Raw genomic sequence first — 17,717 nt, forward strand, 5'->3', positions numbered from 1 at the left:
TGGGAGATGAACATTGAGAAGGGCACTTGTTGGGATGAGCACTGGGTGTTGTATGCAGGTGATGAATCACGAGAATCTACTCCTGAAGCCAACTGTGTGTTACTGTAACATACGTAACCCTGTATGTTAGCCAACTGCATGTACTGTAACATACATAATGACACTGTATGTTAGCAAACATGACAATTAAAGAAAAAAGAATAAAGGGTGGAGGAATGCCAATAAATAAATAAATATAATTTATTAACAAGAAAAAACAAGTTAGCCAATTTAACAAGAAAAATTATCATGAAAATGTTAATCCTGTGTTGGAATTCCTCTGTTCTCAACCATCTAAGGCCTACAATCTTGCAGCAGAATCCGAAGTCTTCATAATTGCCGACCCCTTGCGGGTTACCTGGCCTTCCACACGTGACAGCCTTGTAGGTGGTTGGAGTCAGAACACATGTGGCTACAAATCAAGGGCGGGAAGTGCATAGAATCCACTCGGCCAAAAACGCTATCAACGAGGCATCAGGATTTTATCTCTGAGGGTAGCAAAGTCGGTTAAGCGTCCCACCCTTGGTTTAGGCTAGGGTCATGATCTCACAGTTTCATGAGTTCCAGCCCATCTGGGGTTCTGCATGGCGGAGCTCTCTCTCTTTCTCTGTCTCTCTCCCTGCCCCTCCCCTGCTTGCCCTGTCTCTGACTCGCTCAAAATAAATAAATAAACTTAGAAAAAAATCACTCACAAGTGATAACAAGGAACTAGCAACGAACTGTGGTTACTCTGTGACTGGCACAAGACACAAGCGGAACCACTGGTTCCGTAAAAAGTAATTAAGCATCCCCCTCTAGTGGTGAGCACGTATGATTACAGCTGCTCTGTCAATAACAGATCTTCAGGCCGAATTGATTCCTCTCCTTCCTTAGATGAACATTTTTAAGATAATTGTAGCTGTCAGGGTCCATTCAGGAGGCGTAAAGCATACAGAAAATAGAACAGAGAAAGCTTATTTATTGACATATGAGGAACATTTAGAAACGGAACTGTAAAGATATACAAAGTTTGGAATATAAAAGAGAATTTAGGGGAATTCAGGAATAGCAGATACAGAGAACAGCCAATACCGCTAAGGATGGAGCCGAGTACACAAGGAACGAATAAATGAGAACGAAGGATTCTGAGGCTGAAAATTCAGATCTCGGTGGAGAAACTATGCACGTGGCCCACTGCATAGCAGAGACATGCTGAACCGCAACAGGAAGCCACCTGCAGGCAGGAAACAACACACTGGACTGAGAAACAACACCCTGGACTGATGGAACTGGCTGGGAGCTACCAGCGGGGAGAAGGAAAGAAGGAGCTACTAGAAACCACTGGGAAGCTACCGCAGTGGGGACAGCGAGACCTGCTGGGACGCAAGCCTTAAAGGCACCACTCATCACAAAGGTTAACTAACTTAAGAATTAGAAAAAGAAAAAAGGAGAAGAAAAGGAAAAAAAAAAAAGTAGAAAGTTATAGGAGTCGAGTGAAGGGAACCGCTGAACTTCCAGGTAGGGTCGAAATAAAGAAATAAATAAATAAATAAAGAGAGAGAGAGAGAGAGAGAGAGAGAGAGAGAGAGAGAGATAAAACTCTCAGTAAACTCCAAACTGAAGAAATTTCTTCATCGGCTAAATGGCATCTACAAAAGGCTACCACTAATAATATGTACAGTGGAGAGGCCCTGAATGCTTTCTCCTACTATCAGGGATCAGAAATTGCTAAAGATCTCTGCTCTCATCCCCTCCAACTGATATCTTTAAGAAGTTCCTATGCAGTCCAAAAGGTGAGAGAAGCAGAAAACGACATGTGAAAAGGTCAGAAATGATGAAACACTGACTTTACTTGAAGATGATATGGTGATGCACACGTACAACCACACACACAGGCAAAAAACATCTGCTAGAAAACATAAGTAATTTAACATCACAGACAGAAAGTTAATATAGAAAGATCAATTTTATTTTCCATGTGTTAGCAATGATCAACTGAAAAATGAACATTTTACAACACTATCTAAAACAAAACCAAAATATGTATTTATTTACGAATAAATTTATCCAAAAGGGGGCCAGACCTCGATAGTGAAAACTACAAAACATTGATGATGGAAAATGATCTATAGAAATAAATGTAGATGTATATACAGTATTCGTGGCTTACAAAGAGCAACAACATCAGGATATCAGTTTATATCTTCAATTCATTCTCAATCAATGTTTTGGCAGGCTTTTTTGTAAAAAATGACAGATTCCAAAATGTACATGACAAAGTAAAAACTCACAGATAGCCAAAACCATCTTGGGAAACAACAAAGTTAGAAAATCACACCACCTATATAAAAACTTTTCCAACTAAATTAATCAACTCACTGAGATACTGACTTAGAGACAGAAAAATGGGTCCATGGAGTAAAATAGAGTATAAAAATTGATTCATTCATATACAGTTATTTTGTTTGGGACTAAAATGCTAAGACTACTCAATAGAAGAAAGAAGTCTTTCAACAAATTATGCTGGGAAAAAATACAAATACCTGTACGATTAAAAAAAAACAAGATTCATACCTCATACCATAAACAAAAATCAAACACTTGATCATAAAACTTAACATTATAAATCAGCTAGAAGAAGACCTAAGGGCACTTGGGTGGCTCAGTCAGCTAAATGTCAGACGTCAGTTCAGGTCATGATTTCACAGTTTGTGAGTTTGAACCCTGCATCGGTGCTGACAGCTTGGAGTCTGGAGCCTGCTTCAGACTCTATGTCTCCCTCTCTCTGTCCCTTCCCCACTCATGCGCTCTCTCTCTCTCTCTCTCTCTCTCTCTCAGAAATAAATAAACACTATTTTTAAAAAGAGAAGAAAAATAAGACCTAAAAGTATATCGTGTCCATCAACTGATGAATGGATAAAGAAATTGTGGTTTATATACACAATGGAATACTACGTGGCAATGAGAAAGAATGAAATATGGCCTTTTGTAGCAACGTGGATGGAACTGGAGAGCGTTATGCTAAGTGAAATAAGTCACACAGAAAGAAAGACAGATACCATATGTTTTTACTCTTATGTGGATCCTGAGAAACTTAACAGAAGACCATGGGGGAGGGGAAGAAAAAAAAAAAAGTTAGAGAGTCAGGGAGCCAAACCATAAGAGACTCTTGAAAACTGAGAACAATCTGAGGGTTGATGGGGGGGTGGGAGGGAGGAGTGGGTGGGTGATGGGTATTGAGGAGGGCACCTGTTGGGATGAACACTAGGTGTTTTATGGAAACCAATTTGACAATAAATTTCATATTAAAAAAAAAAAAAGACCTAAAAGTATACCTTTTTCAATGTAGGGAATGCTAACATTTCATAGAAAGAAAACCAAAACGAGCCCTAACAAGAAAAAGAAAATTGAAAACCTGGATTTCATCAAAAATGTTATGTTTCATTTACCATCTCTGTCCATTAAATAGAAGTCCCTAATAGCAGTACGATTTGTAACTTGAGAGGAAATATATTCCTGTGGCCCAAAGTGATGAAGAATTGGGTGTTCCAAATTGTAATGGCATCTCCATTTAATCGCTCCTTTACAAGATAAATCCCAGAGAAGAACAGGTGCCCAGTTAATACCGTACTTACACCCATTACAGAAACCTGGAGCTACCAGCAGAGCTTCAGTGTGATTCACTTGCCCATATCAACTAATTTCACCCACAGCTGTTATTAAGCCAATTCTTTCCCGTAATTATTGGAGGCATTTTTGTTTCATTACATCATTTCCCTTTGTTGAATTCAAGAGGAATGTGTCTTTTCTAGCTCACGGTGGGGGGGGGGGGGGGTGCCTGACCTGAGCTTCCTCTTCCTCTCCTTTGAGGACCCAGGTATATCTAGGGAGCTATGTCAGCATTTCAATCCTTTTCTGAGCCAACTTTTTTGTTTGTTTGTTTGTTTCATTTCCTCACGATTGTAATTCCTCTTTAAATTCCCAAACACATTTTGTTATCTGAGTGCATCATACAAGTAGCTTTTCTTCTTAGTTGCCTAAAGCCCATCTGCCTGACAAGATTCACACCTGTTGGCTGCACCTCAACAGACTGGGATATCTAAATGCTTCTCTAGAACAGGAGCCTAACACTTTGTCCACTGCTGAAGACCTTTGAACTCTACTCACTGGGCCAACTTAACCTTGCTCCCTTTCATCAGGGTTGCAGTATCCACACAGCCTGCTGGGTACTGATTTCCAAATAGCATGATCCTCAACTCAAGAACTCCCATTGGCAATCCATCCATCCTTCTGGCCCCAAACCACTCAGGAATGAGGTCATGTCCTTACACTTCTATTTTCCACCCAAAGAATGGCAACACAAACCATTTATGTTGTATGGAAATTTCCCAGAATTTCTTCTGCTAGAGTGCTCCTAAAAATAAATTACCACTCTATGAGAGAACTTTCCCATGATGCCCATCACACATTTGACTGCCTGACATCAGTCAGGATACAACATGAAACCATATTTATGCCCACAGAACTACCTGCTGCTCTTCAGTGCAGGGTCTTGTTTTATCAAACACCACTGACAAGCTAGCAACTATGTTTTCAAATAGTCTAGGAGAAGAATCTGCCTCAAGTATTCTCAAATCCAAAACCCAAGACAACTTTGCCAAGGAATCCTACTTGATTTCAGCCCCAAATTCCAGATTCCAGCATTTGTATGATGGCAGAAACTCCTGTCATATAAATTGTCACCACCTATGGGCCTATAGGGACTACCTCAGGCCAACTCTCAGTCAATCTATTAACAGTTTCGGCTCAGGGTCTGCTGAAATTCAGATACCTCTCTGTTGACTTTGTGGGAAGAGGCTAACAGGATTTTTACATGAGGAATATGATTTTTCCATAATCAAACTACTCCTAATAGTCTCTGAACTTCCTGCTGATTCGCATGATCTGAAAATCATGACAGTGTGTTGCAAATACTGACCAGTATCTCTGTTGCTCCAACTGACATAATTCTCAGGAATTTTGCAGATGGGACTTGGCCGGGACTATTAGCTGGCAGTTTCAACTACCCTCCACTTGTTCTACAGATACTACAGGTTTTCATTCTTTGTAGTTTATTCATCTGAGGAAGGAATAATCACAATGTGTGCTAATTTTCCCCCAATGGTCATTAACTCCAAATCTTGTCTAACTAAATTATGGCAATTTAATTATGGCTATTTAAATTATGGCAATTTAAATTATGGCTAACATACCGTGGATATAAAGGGAATGTACATTGATACCTAATCTATGAAAATACACGATTGTAAAAATGTGACTCAAACTATTATGAAAAAGAAGGTGTTAGCTAAGACTATAAAGGTCTATCCATCCCTCTTGGCCTATCACATTTCCGTAACTGACTGAGCCACCCAGGTGCCCTTGGCCTATCACATTTCCTAATCACACAGAGTCCAGCTCAAACAATCAGGGAACACCTATTTAATCTTGGATACTCTTATTCACCTCTTATCCATTGACATACCAGAATCATCTTTAAAAAATGCAAAAGTTTACGGGGCACGCCTGGGTGGCTCAGTTGGTTGAGTGTCCTACTTCGGCTCAGGTCATGATCTCACAGCTTGTGAGTTCAAGCTCCGCGTCGGGCTCTGTCCTGACAGCTCAGAGCCTAGAGCCTGCTTTGGATTCTGTGTCTCCCTCTCTCTCTGCCCCTAACCCACTTGTGTTCTGTCTCTGTCTCTCTCAAAAATAAATAAACATTTAAAAAGTAAAAAATAGAAAAGTTTTAGTGAGGATCATATACCAAACTCAATCATTTCCTTTTAGGAGTAGTGCCACATTGTTCTTCTTGAATTCAGCACTGCTAAGAGTACCGCTATGAGAACGAGGAGAGTGTAAAGTTTCCCATTTAGAATAGTACTTGGCAATGAGAAAGAATGAAATCATGCCATTTGCAGCAATGTGGATGGAACTGGAAGATATTATGCTGAGTGAAATAAGTCAGTCAGAGAAGGACAGACATCACATGTTTTCACTCATATGTGGATCTTGAGAAACTGAACAGAGGACCACGGGGGAAGAGAAGGGGGAATAAATAGTTACAACAGAGAGGGAGGAGGGCAAACCACAAGAGACGCTTAAATACAGAGAACAAACTGAGGGTTTATGGGAGGTGGGGGAGAGGGGAATATGGGTGATGGGCATTGAGGAGGGCACTTGTTGGGTGTTGTATGTAAGCCACTGGGTGTTGTATGCAAGCCAATTTGACAATAAATTATATTCATTAAAAAAAATTAAATAAGTAAATGTTCCCATTTACAAGCATATCAAAACTGGGCTGCAGGTTAAAACTAGATAGATGTCCACAGCGGAAAGGATGAAGACACCGTGATTCATTCATACACAATATCCATCCCAATTATGCGCTCAAGTATCAAAGCCCTCCAGCCAAAAACCGCCAGGAGCACAGCTGTAGCTGAGAAGTTTGGGTTCATTGTCACTACAGTGAGGAAGGGCACACACCAAGGGGAATTTCAAAGTGGTGCTTCAGTTCAAGGGTGTTGGGAAACACTTAAAAAGGAATTGGGCTTGTGTTAGGTGATTGAGGGGATGTTGTGGGGAAGCAGGCCTCTGCCCTGGGCTGGATGAGGTCAGGGAGCGTAAGTATGCTAGGATTGGGTGTCTTAGGAAACCTTTTCTAGAAGAAGAGACTTAATGAGGCAAAAGCAAAAGCAGTGATTGGTAATGAAGCAGCAGTCATTCATTATCTAGGAAAAAGAGACATGTGCTACTGTGGGTTTGGCACACTAATATTGCTTTTGTCTGTACTGAAACGTAACTGGGAAGTGATCTTACTTTTTGCCTCTTTTCATCACAGACACTAAGTGCCCTTGTGTGCTGTTGGTCTTCTGAAACTTTCTTTGTGTCCAACAAGATAACACCATGTCCTGGCTCTCAACCCAGCTCAGCCCCTAAGAACTGCAAACCTGATGCCGCCAGGTCACTTCCCACATGGCAGGGCTGCTTTCCTGTTTCTCACCTGCTACATCATTGCAGATAAGAGAAGAATTATGGCTCAGTTAATAGTAGAGTTTGGTGGAATCAAAAATGGATATTCAAGCCTAGTAAATGTTGATTAGTGCATTCATGTTACAGAAACCTCTAGTCTCTACTGATGCACCCAAGAAGAGGGCCTTATGTGTAAAAATTGGGTAGACATACACAAAGTCCATTTCACAATGACACAGGAAGGACTAAATAAAATTCCAGGTATCTGTCACTAAGGACTGATGAAAGCATGGGACAACCACTTCCCAGCATCTTAAAAATGTACTATTTTTGATGTTGCTCAAATGTTAATTTTATTTGAAAACAAACAAACTGATTAGAGATAGGAGAGACATGATAGGCATGGTACGTGGTTGGAGTAAATCAAATGAAAGGACATTCTGGCCGAGCCCAGCAGGATCACATGCAGGACATCCAGGAGACTTCCATCTCACAATCACGTCTTAAAAATTTTCCCAAGCAAATCCTTAAGGCCTGCAAGAGAATAAAATATTCGTCAAGCAGATTTCAAAAAGGATGAAGAATGTGGCTTCATTTGGGGAATCTGCAAGGAAACCAACAAATGTCAAATGGCACTGAATTCCATGGAGTCAAATGGCCATGAGATGTTCATCCCCCAAAAATGGGGCTTGCAGGCCTGGTTGGGAGCCCAGATAAGCTCAAAGTCTGGAGAGGCCAGGAGGTAGGTCCACAGATACTAGTTCTCCCTCTACGATTCAACAGAGCAACCCTGCCACCTTCTCACCAGGGATATATACTCATTTTCTCCTCCATGCACTGCCCACTACTCACCCTTGTGCAAGGTGCCAAGCAATGGCCCCGACACTGAAAGGCTATAAAGCAATATTTGAGAAATTTTCCTCAAGTACAAACAATTCTAAAATTTGTATGGAACCACAAAAGACCCCGAATAGCCAAAGTAATGTTGAAAAAGAACACCAAAGCTGGACTTCAAACTGTATTACAGACTTCCAGACTTCAAACTGTATTACAAAGCTGAAGTCATCAAGACAGTATGGTACTGGCACAAAAACAAGCTCATAGATCAGTGAGATAGAATAGAGAACCCAGAAATGGACCCACAAATGTATGGCCAACTAATCTTCAACAAAGCAGGAAAGAATAACCAATGGAAAAAAGACAGTCTCTGCAAATGGTGTTGGGAAAACTGGTCAGTGACATGCAGAAGAATGAACCTGGACCACTTTCTTACAGAATACACAAAAATAAATTCAAAATGGATGAAAGACCTAAATTTAAGACAGGAAACCATCAAAATCCTAGAGGAGAAAACAGGCAACAACCTCTTTGACCTTGACCGAAGTAACTTCTTGCTGGACATGTCTCTGGAGACAAGACAAACAAAAGCAAAAATGAACTATTGGGATCTCATCAAGATGGAAAGTTTCCGTATAGCAAAGGAAACAATCAACAAAACTAAAAGGCAACTGACGGAATGGGAGAGGATATTTCCAAATGACATATTGGATAAAAGGTTAGTACTCCAAATCTATAAAGAACTTATCAAACTCAATCCCCAAAAAACAAACGATCAAGGTAGGAAATGGGCAAAAGACATGAATAGACACTTTTCCAAAGAAGACATCCAGATGTCATCCAGATGGCATCATCATCAGGGAAATACAAATCAAAACCACAATGAGATACCACCTCACACCTGTCAGAATGGCTATAATTAACAACTCAGGAAACAAAAGATGCTGGTGGAGATGCAGAGAAAGGGAATGCTGGTGGGAATGCAAGCTGGTGCAGCCACTCTGGAAAACAGAATGGAGGTCCCTCAAAAAGTAAAAAATAGAATTGCCCTATGACCCAGCAATTGCACTACTAGGTGTTTATCCAAAAGATACAAAAGTGTTGATTCGAAGGGGCACATGCACCCCAATATTTAGAGTAGCACTATCAAAAACAGCCAGATTCAATAAAAAAGAATGAAATCTTGCCATTCGCAACTATGTGGATGGAACTAGAGGGTATTATGCTAAGCGAAATTAGTCAGTCAGAGAACGATAAATATCATATGGCTTCACTCATATGAGGACTGTAAGATACAGAACAGATGAACACAAGGGAAGGGAAACAAAATAATATAAAAACAGGGAGGAGGACAAAACATAAGAGACTCTTAAGTATGGAGAATAAACATAAGGTTACTAGAAGGATTGTGAGAGAGGGGATGGGCTAAATGGGTAAGGGGCATTAAGGAAAGTACTCCTGAAATCATTGTTGCACTATATGCTAACTAACTTGAATGTAAATTAAAAAAATTTTTTTTAAAAACCAGCCAGATTATAGAAAGAACTCAAATGTCGATGGACTGACAAATGTATAAAGTAGATGTTGTATATACGTGTGTGTGTGTGTGTGTGTGTGTACACACACACAATGGAATATATACATTGTATATATACAATATACGTTGTATATGTATATACGGTGGAATATTACTTGGCAATCAAAAAGAATGAATTCTTGCCATTTGCAACAATGTGAATGGAACTAGAGTGTATTATGCTAAGTGAAATAAGTCAATCAGAGAAAGACAAATATCATATGATTTCACTCTATGTGGAATTTAAGAAACAAAACAGATGAACATAGTGGAAGGGAAGGAATGAACAAGAATTCTCCATAGAATCCAAAGGGCTATGAATTCATAACTTGAGGGATTCATGGCAACTGAGAAATGTTCTCAAAGTAACATATACTTGACATATACAAGGCGGACTGGGAGTGGAAAGGGGTGATCAATCCCAGACAACCAATTTTCCAGGTCTTATCTAAGGAAGAAAATTATTTGAAACCCCTTCCTCCCTCAGAAAGGCTATACTCCTTCAGAGTTCAGGTGAAGGAGCCCAAATAGGAGAGAGGGTTTTAGTGACAAACAAGAGAAATGTGGGATGTCCCAATTTCAAAGAGGACCAAGTCAAGAGAAGGGGTCCTCTGTTCAGACATGAACTGTGTATTTCTAGGTGTTGATGAAGAAGAAGAAACACTGAGGCAGCAGGAGAGAGAAAGGTCAACAAGGTCCTTTTAGAACCCAGGCTCAGGGGTGCCTGGTTGGCTCGGTTGGTTAAGCATCCAGCTTCAGCTCAGGTCATGATCTCCAGGTTCCTGAGTTTGAACCCTGCATCAAACTCTCTGCTACGGGGCGCCTGGGTGGCGCAGTCGGTTAAGCGTCCGACTTCAGCCAGGTCACGATCTCCCGGTCCGTGAGTTCGAGCCCCGCGTCAGGCTCCGGGCTGATGGCTCGGAGCCTGGAGCCTGTTTCCGATTCTGTGTCTCCCTCTCTCTCTGCCCCTCCCCCGTTCATGCTCTGTCTCTCTCTGTCCCAAAAATAAATTAAAAAACGTTGAAAAAAATTAAAAAAAAAAAACTCTCTGCTATCAGCACAGAGCCTGCTTCTGAACCGCATTCCTCCCCCACCTTCTCTCTCTGTCCCTCACCTCCTTGCACTCTCTCTCTCAAAAATAAACATTTTTTAGAAATTATTTTTTAATTAAAAAATTTTTAATGTTTATTTTATTTATTTTTTGAAATGTTCATTTATTTATTTATTTTTTATTTACCTTTATTTTTTATTTTTTTAAAATTTACATCCAAATTAGTTAGTATATAGTGAAGCAATGATTTCAGTAGATTCCTTAGTGCCCCTTACCCATTTAGCCCATCCCCCCTCCCACAACCCCTCCAGCAACCCTCAGTTTGTTCTCCATATTTATGAGTCTCTTTTGTTTTGTCCCCCTCTCTGTTTTTATATTATTTTTGTTTCCCTTCCCTTATGTTCATCTGTTTTGTCTCTTAACGTCCTCATATGAGTGAAGTCATACAATTTTTATCTTTCTCTGACTGACTAATTTCACTTAGCATAATACCCTCCAGTTCCATCCATGTGGTTGCAAATGGCAAGACTTCATTCTTCTTGATTGCTGAGTAATACTCCATTGTATATATATATATACCACATTTTCTTTATCCATACATCCGTCGATGGACATTTGGGCTCTTTCCATACTTTGGCTATTGTTGACAGTGTTGCTATAAACATGGGGTGCTTGTGTCCCTTCAAAATAGCACACCTGTATCCCTTGGATAAATGTCTAGAAGTGCAATTGCTGGGTCGTACGGTAGTTCTATTTTTAGTTTTTTGAGAAACCTCCATACTGTTTTCCAGAGTGACTGCACCAGCTTACATTCCCACCAAAATGCAAAAGAGATCCTCTTTCTCTGCATCTTCACCAACGCCTGTTGTTGCCTGAGTTGTTAATGTTAGCCATTCTGACAGGTGTAAGGTGGCATCTCATTGTGGTTTTGATTTGTATTTCCCTGATGATGAGTGATGTTGAGCATTTTTTCATGTGTTGGTTGGCCATCTGGATGTCTTCTTTGGAGAAGTGTCTATTCATGTCTTTTTCCCATTTCTTCACTGGATTCTTTGTTTTTTGGGTGTTGAGTTTGATAAGTTCTTTGTAGATTTTGGATACTAACCCTTTATCCGATACGTCATCTGCAAATATCTTCTCCCATTCTGTCGGTTGCCTTTTAGTTTTGCTGATTGTTTCCTTCGCTGTGCAGAAGCTTTTTGTTTTGATGAGGTCCCAGTAGTTCATTTTTGCTTTTGTTTCCCTTGCCTCCAGAGACGTGTTGAGTAAGAAATTGCTGTGGGCAAGATCAAAGAGGTTTTTGCCTGCTTTCCCCTCGAGGATTTTGATGGCTTCTTGTCATACATTGAGGTCTTTCATCCATTTGAGTTTATTTTTGTGTATGGTGTAAGAAAGTGGTCCAGATTCATTCTTCTCCATGTTGCTGTCCAGTTTTCCCAGCACCACTTGCTGAAGAGACTGTCTTTATTCCATTGAATATTCTTTCCTGCTTTGTCAAAGATTAGTTGCCCAAATGTTTGTGGGTCCATTTCTGGGTTCTCTATTCTATTCCATTGATCGGAGTGTCTCTTCTTGTGCCAGTACCATACTGTCTTGATGATTACAGCTTTGTAGTATAGTTTGAAGTCTGGGATTGTGATGCCTCCTGCTTTGGTTTTCTTTTTCAAGATTGCTTTGGCTATTCGGGATCTTTTCTGGTTCCATACAAATTTTAGGATTATTTGTTCTAGCTCTGTGAAGAACTTTGATAGGGATTGCGTTGAATATGTAGATTGCTTTGGGTAGATCAACATTTTAATAATATTTGTTCTTCCTACCTAGCAGCATGGAATCTTTTTCCATTTCTTTGTGTCTTCTTCAATTTCTTTCATCAGCTTTCTATCGTTTTCAGCATATAGATTTTTCACCTCTTTGGTTAGATTTATTCCTAGGTATTTTATGGCTTTTGGTGCAATCATAAATGGTATCAATTCCTTGATTTCTCTTTCTGTCGCTTCATTGTTGGTGTATAGGAATGCAACCGATTTCTGTGCATTGATTTTATATCCTGCAACTTGGCTGAATTCATGAATCAGTTCTAGCAGTTTTTTGGGAATCTTTTGGGTTTTCCATATACAGTATCATGTCATCTGTGAGGAGTGAAAGTTTGACCTCCTCCTGGATGATGTGGATGCCTTTTATTTCTTTGTTTTGTCTGACTGCAGAGGCTAAGACATCCAATACTATGTTGACTAACACTGGAGAGAGTGGACATCCCTGTCTTCTTCCTGACCTTAGGGGGAAAGCTCTCAGTTTTTCTCCATTGAGGATGATATTAGCGTTGGGTCGTTCATATATAGCTTTTATGATCTCGAGGTATGATCCTTCCAGCCCTGCTTTCTTAAGGGTTTTTATCAAGAAAGGATGCTGTATTTTGTCAAATGTTTTCTCTGCATCTATTGAGAGGATCATGTGGTTCTTGTCCTTTCTTTTATTGATGTGATGAATCACGTTAATTGTTTTGCCGATATTGAAACAGCCCTGCATCGTAGGTATAAATCCCACTTGGTAGTGGTGAATAATTTTTTCAATGTATTGTTGGAGCCAGTTGGCTAATATCTTGTTGAGGATTTTTGCATCCATGTTCATCAGGGAAATTCGTTTATAGTTTTCCTTTTTAGTGGGGTCACTGTCTGGTTTTGGAATCAGGGTAATGTTGGCTTCATAGAAAGAGTTTGGAAGTTTTCCTTCCATTTCTATTTTTTGGAACAGTTTCAAGAGAATAGGTGTTAACTCTTCCTTAAATGTTTGGTAGAATTCCCCTGGAAAGCAATGTGGCCCTGGACTCTTGTTTTTTGGCATATTTTTGGCTACTAATTCGATTTCCTTACTGGTTATGGATATGTTCAAATTTTCTATTTCTCCCTGTTTCAGTTTTGGTAGTTTATATGTTTCTAGGAATATGTCCATTTCTTCCAGATTGCCCATTTTGTTGGCATATAATTGCTCATAATATTCTCTTATTATTGTTTTTATTTCTGTTGTGTTGGTTGTGATTTATCCTCTTTCATTCTTGATTTCACTTATTTGGGTCCTTTCCTTTTTCTTCTTGATCAAACTGGCTAGTGGTTTATCAACTTTGTTAATTCTTTCAAAGAACCAGCTTCTGGTTTCATTGATCTGTTCTACTGGGTTTTTTTGGTTTCGATAGCATTAATTTCTGCTCTGATCTTTATTATTTCCTGTCTTCTGCTGGTTTTGGGTTTTATTTGCTGTTCTTTTTCCAGCTCCTTAAGGTGTAAGGTTAGGTTTTGTATCTGAGATCTTTCTTCTTTAGGAAGGCCTCGATTGCTATATACTTTCCTCTTATGACCACCTTTGCTGTGTCCCATACATTTTGGGTTGTGGTGTTAGAATTTTCATTGGCTTCCATATACTTTTTAATCTCCTCTTTAACTTCTTGGTTGGTCCATTCATTCTTTAGTAGGATGTTCTTCAGTCTCCAAGTATTTGTTACCTTTCCAAATTTTTTCTTGTGGTAGATTTCAAGTTTCATAGCCTTGTGGTCTGAAAATATGCATGGTATGATTTCAATCTTTTTGTACTTACTTAGGGCTGATTTGTGTCCCAGTATATGGCCTATTCTGGAGAACGTTCCATGTGCACTGAGAAGAATGTATATTCTGTTGCTTTAGGATGAAATGTTCTGAATATATCTGTTAAGTCCATCTGGTCCAATGTGTCATTCAAAGCCATTGTTTCCTTATTAATTTTTTGATTAGATGATCTGTCCATTGCTGTGAGTGGGGTGTTGATGTCTCTTTCTATTATGGTATTACTATCGATGAGTTTCTTTATGTTTGAGATTAATTGATTTATATATTTGGGTGTCCCACATTTGGCACATAAATGTTTACAATTGTTAGGTCTTCTTGGTCTATAGACCCCTTGATTATGATATAATGCCCTTCTGCATCTCTCGATGCAGTCTTTATTTTAAAGTCTAGATTGTCTGATACAAGAATGGCTACTCCGGCTTTCTTTTGTTGACCATTAGCATGATAGATGGTTCTCCATCCTCTTATTCTTAATCTGTAGGTGTCTTTAGGTCTAAAGTGGGTCTCTTGTAAACAGCCTATAGATGGGTCTTGTTTTCTTATCCATTCGGTTATCCTATGTCTTTTGATTGGAGCATTGAGTTCATTGATGTTTAGAGTGAGTACTGAAAAATATGAATTTATTGCCATTATGATGCTTGTATAGTTGGAGTTTCTGGTGGTGTTCTCTGGTCCTTTCTAATCTTTTGTTGCTTTTGGTATATATATGTGTATATATATATATGTGTATATATATATATACACACATATATATATATATATTCACCTTTGTCCCCTCAGAGAGTCCCCCTTAATATTTCTTCCAGGGCTAGTTTAGTGGTCACAAACTCCTTTAATTTTTGTTTGTCTGGCAAACTTTTTATCTCTCCTTCTATTTTGAATGACAGCCTTGCTGGATAAAGAATTTTTGGCTGCATGTTTTTCTGGTTCAGCACACTGAATATATCCCACCAGGATATATCTGGCCTGCCAGGTTTCTGTGGATAGGTCTACTGCAAACCTGATCTGTCTTCCCTTGTAGGTTAGGGACTTTTTTTCCCTTGCTGCTTTCATGTTTCTCTCCTTGCTTGAGTATTTTGTGAATTTGACTATGATATGCCTTTTGATGGTCAGTTTCTGTTGAATCTAATGGGGGTCCTCTGTGCTTTCTGGATTTTTGATGTCTGTGTCTTTCCCCAGGTTAGGAACGTTTTCCGCTATGATTTGCTCACATAACCCTTCTACCCCTATTTCTCTCTCTTCCTCCTCTGGGAACCCTATGATTCTGATGTTGTTCCTTTTTAATGAGTTACTGCTTTCTCTAATTCTTAAATCGTGCTCTTTTGCCTTAATCTCCCTCTTTTCCTCTACTTCGTTATTCTCTATAAGTTTGTCCTCCATATCGCTGATTCTCTATTCTGCCTCAGCCATCCTTGCCGCCGCTGCATCCATCCGTGATTGCAGCTGAGTTATAGCATTTTTAATTTCATTCTGGCTATTTTTTACTTCTTTTATCTCTGCAGAAAGGGATTCTAATCTATTTTCGACTCCAGCTAGTATTCTTATTATCGTGATTCTAAATTCTGGTTCAGATTTTGCTTGTGTCTGTGTTGGTTAAATCCCTGGCTGTCGTTTCTTCGTGCTCTTTCTTTTGGGGTGAATTCCTTTGTTTTGTCATTTTGAAGGGTGAAAAGGAATTAATGAGGTAGAAAAATTGAAATTAAAAAAATTAAAATTAAAAAAATATTAAAATTAAAAACTAAAAACACACCCACACAAAAATCGAATAGATGATGCTAGATCCTAGGTGTGTTTTGGTCCGGGTGTAGAAAGTGATTCGACAGATTAGAGAAACAAAAAAAAAAAAAAAACAAAAACAAAAAAGGGGGGGAGGAGCGAAAAACGAAAAACACAAGGAAATCGTTTGAGAATTTGAAAAAATGAATACACTAAAGGAGACTAAAATACACAAAAGTAGAGAATATAGTAGAAAAAAATTATGGAAAAATATTTTTAATAAAAATTAAAAAGAAATATGAATTTTTTTCATTTTCTGTATTTAAGAAAAAAGAAAAACAAAAAAGAGAAAAAAGATAAAAATGAAAAGACAAAAAAAATAAATCGTTTGAAAATTTGAAATAGTGACTACACTGTAGTAGACTGAAATAAAATGGTGGGAGTAAGATAGAATTTGAAAAAATTTACATAAAAGCAAAAAATATAGTAATAAAAGGTAAATGAAAATATTTTTAAAAGAAATTGAAAGTAAAAATGAAATTTTTCTCTTTCTGCATTCAAGAAAAAGAAAATAAATGAAAAAGAGAAAAAAAGAAAAAGAAAAATAGGAAATTGTTTGAAAATTTGAAAAGGGGAGTACACTGAAGTAGACTAAAATAAAATGATGGAAGTAAAGTAGAATTTGAAAAAATTTACACAAAAGTAAAAAATATAGTAATAAAAATTAAAGACAGATATTTTTAATAAAAATTGAAAATAAAAATGAGGTTTTTTCTTTACATATTCAAGAAAAAGAAAAGAATTGTAAAAGAGAAAAAGGAAAAAGAGAGAAAAAAAATTGAATAGATGAACTTGCTAACAGATTGAAGTAGGACTGAAGTACTTCGTTTTCCCCTAGAAGTCAGTCTTTGTAGCTCTTTATAGTCTATAGATTAAGCTGGCAGTGAGGTTCGTGTTCTTGCAGAGCAAAGTTGGCCCAGTGGGTAGGGCTCAGTGTAACAGCTCCGCTGTCCACTAGATGGCGCTACTAGCCTACTGGGGTGGATTGTTGCGGGGCTGGTAGGTGCGTATGCGCATGCAGCGGAGTGGTGAAAAATGGCACCACCCAGCCACCTGGTCTGTTCTCCCAGATCAGTAGTCACGCACCGCTCTTCCGTCTTCAGCTCTCGTCCACTCCCCGCTTTTCCACTCTCCGTGACCAGGCTCCAGGCAGTACCTCTATCCCAAGTTTTGTCTCACATGCGGCTGTTTCCCCCGGCCCCTGACTTCCGAAGGACTGCGGCTTTGACCCGCTTCGCCCCTTGTGAGAGGGTCTCACCAAGCGATGGCCGAATGAGCAATGGCTGAATGTCGGCTGCACCCAGGAACACCCGCTGGATCCTGCTGTTGCCGGTTTCCCTCGAGACTGCAGCCAGGTGCCAGCCGGCCCCCCCAAAAAATCACGAGACAGTGTAGCCTCAGCGTTTCAGGGACCATGGAAAATCGCAACACACATCTGGCACCAGGCTTCACCCTCAACAACCTTGCCCCAACACCAGCGAATGTGGCTGCCTTCCGGGGTCTGCTGGGCCCAGGTGGCTTCAACAGGCTCTACCAAATGTCGTTCCAGCAGTGGAACCGCTTTTCCCCGTGTGGCCCAAGAAGCTCCTGGACCCCACTCTGTTCCTGGGGATTCACCTTTCCCACCCGAGCACCTCCAGGTATCGAGCTGCGTGCGGACTTGCAGCCTTTGTGCTCCCCTTGTTTACAGTCTTAATGCAATTTAAACCCTCTCCTTTCTCCTTTCTCCCTTTTTAGTCTAGTCCCTGTGGCTGTTTCCAATTTTCCACTTTCTCTCCAGCTGCTTTTGGGGAGGGGTGCTTTTCCTGTATGCTCCCCTCCTCCCCAGTCTCCGTCCTCTTTCCACCCGCAAAAG

At 39.6% G+C, this 17,717-nt stretch overlaps 1 long non-coding RNA gene across 6 annotated transcripts in view; it reads right to left on the reverse strand.

The window, feature by feature from the left end:
- Positions 1-7,353: 7,353 nt before the first annotated feature.
- Positions 7,354-17,717, reverse strand: part of LOC147579116 (uncharacterized) — a 76,336-nt gene continuing 65,972 nt past the window's right edge. For all 6 annotated transcript variants that reach the window (XR_015253557.1, XR_015253560.1, XR_015253558.1 and 3 more), the window contains one exon: positions 7,354-7,560. This is a non-coding gene — a long non-coding RNA (uncharacterized LOC147579116). The remainder of the gene's footprint in view (positions 7,561-17,717) is intronic.

This window comes from Puma concolor, chromosome B4 (genome assembly GCF_028749965.1).
Source record: "Puma concolor isolate L17-30 chromosome B4, mPumCon1.1.hap2, whole genome shotgun sequence".
NCBI lineage: Eukaryota > Metazoa > Chordata > Mammalia > Carnivora > Felidae > Puma > Puma concolor.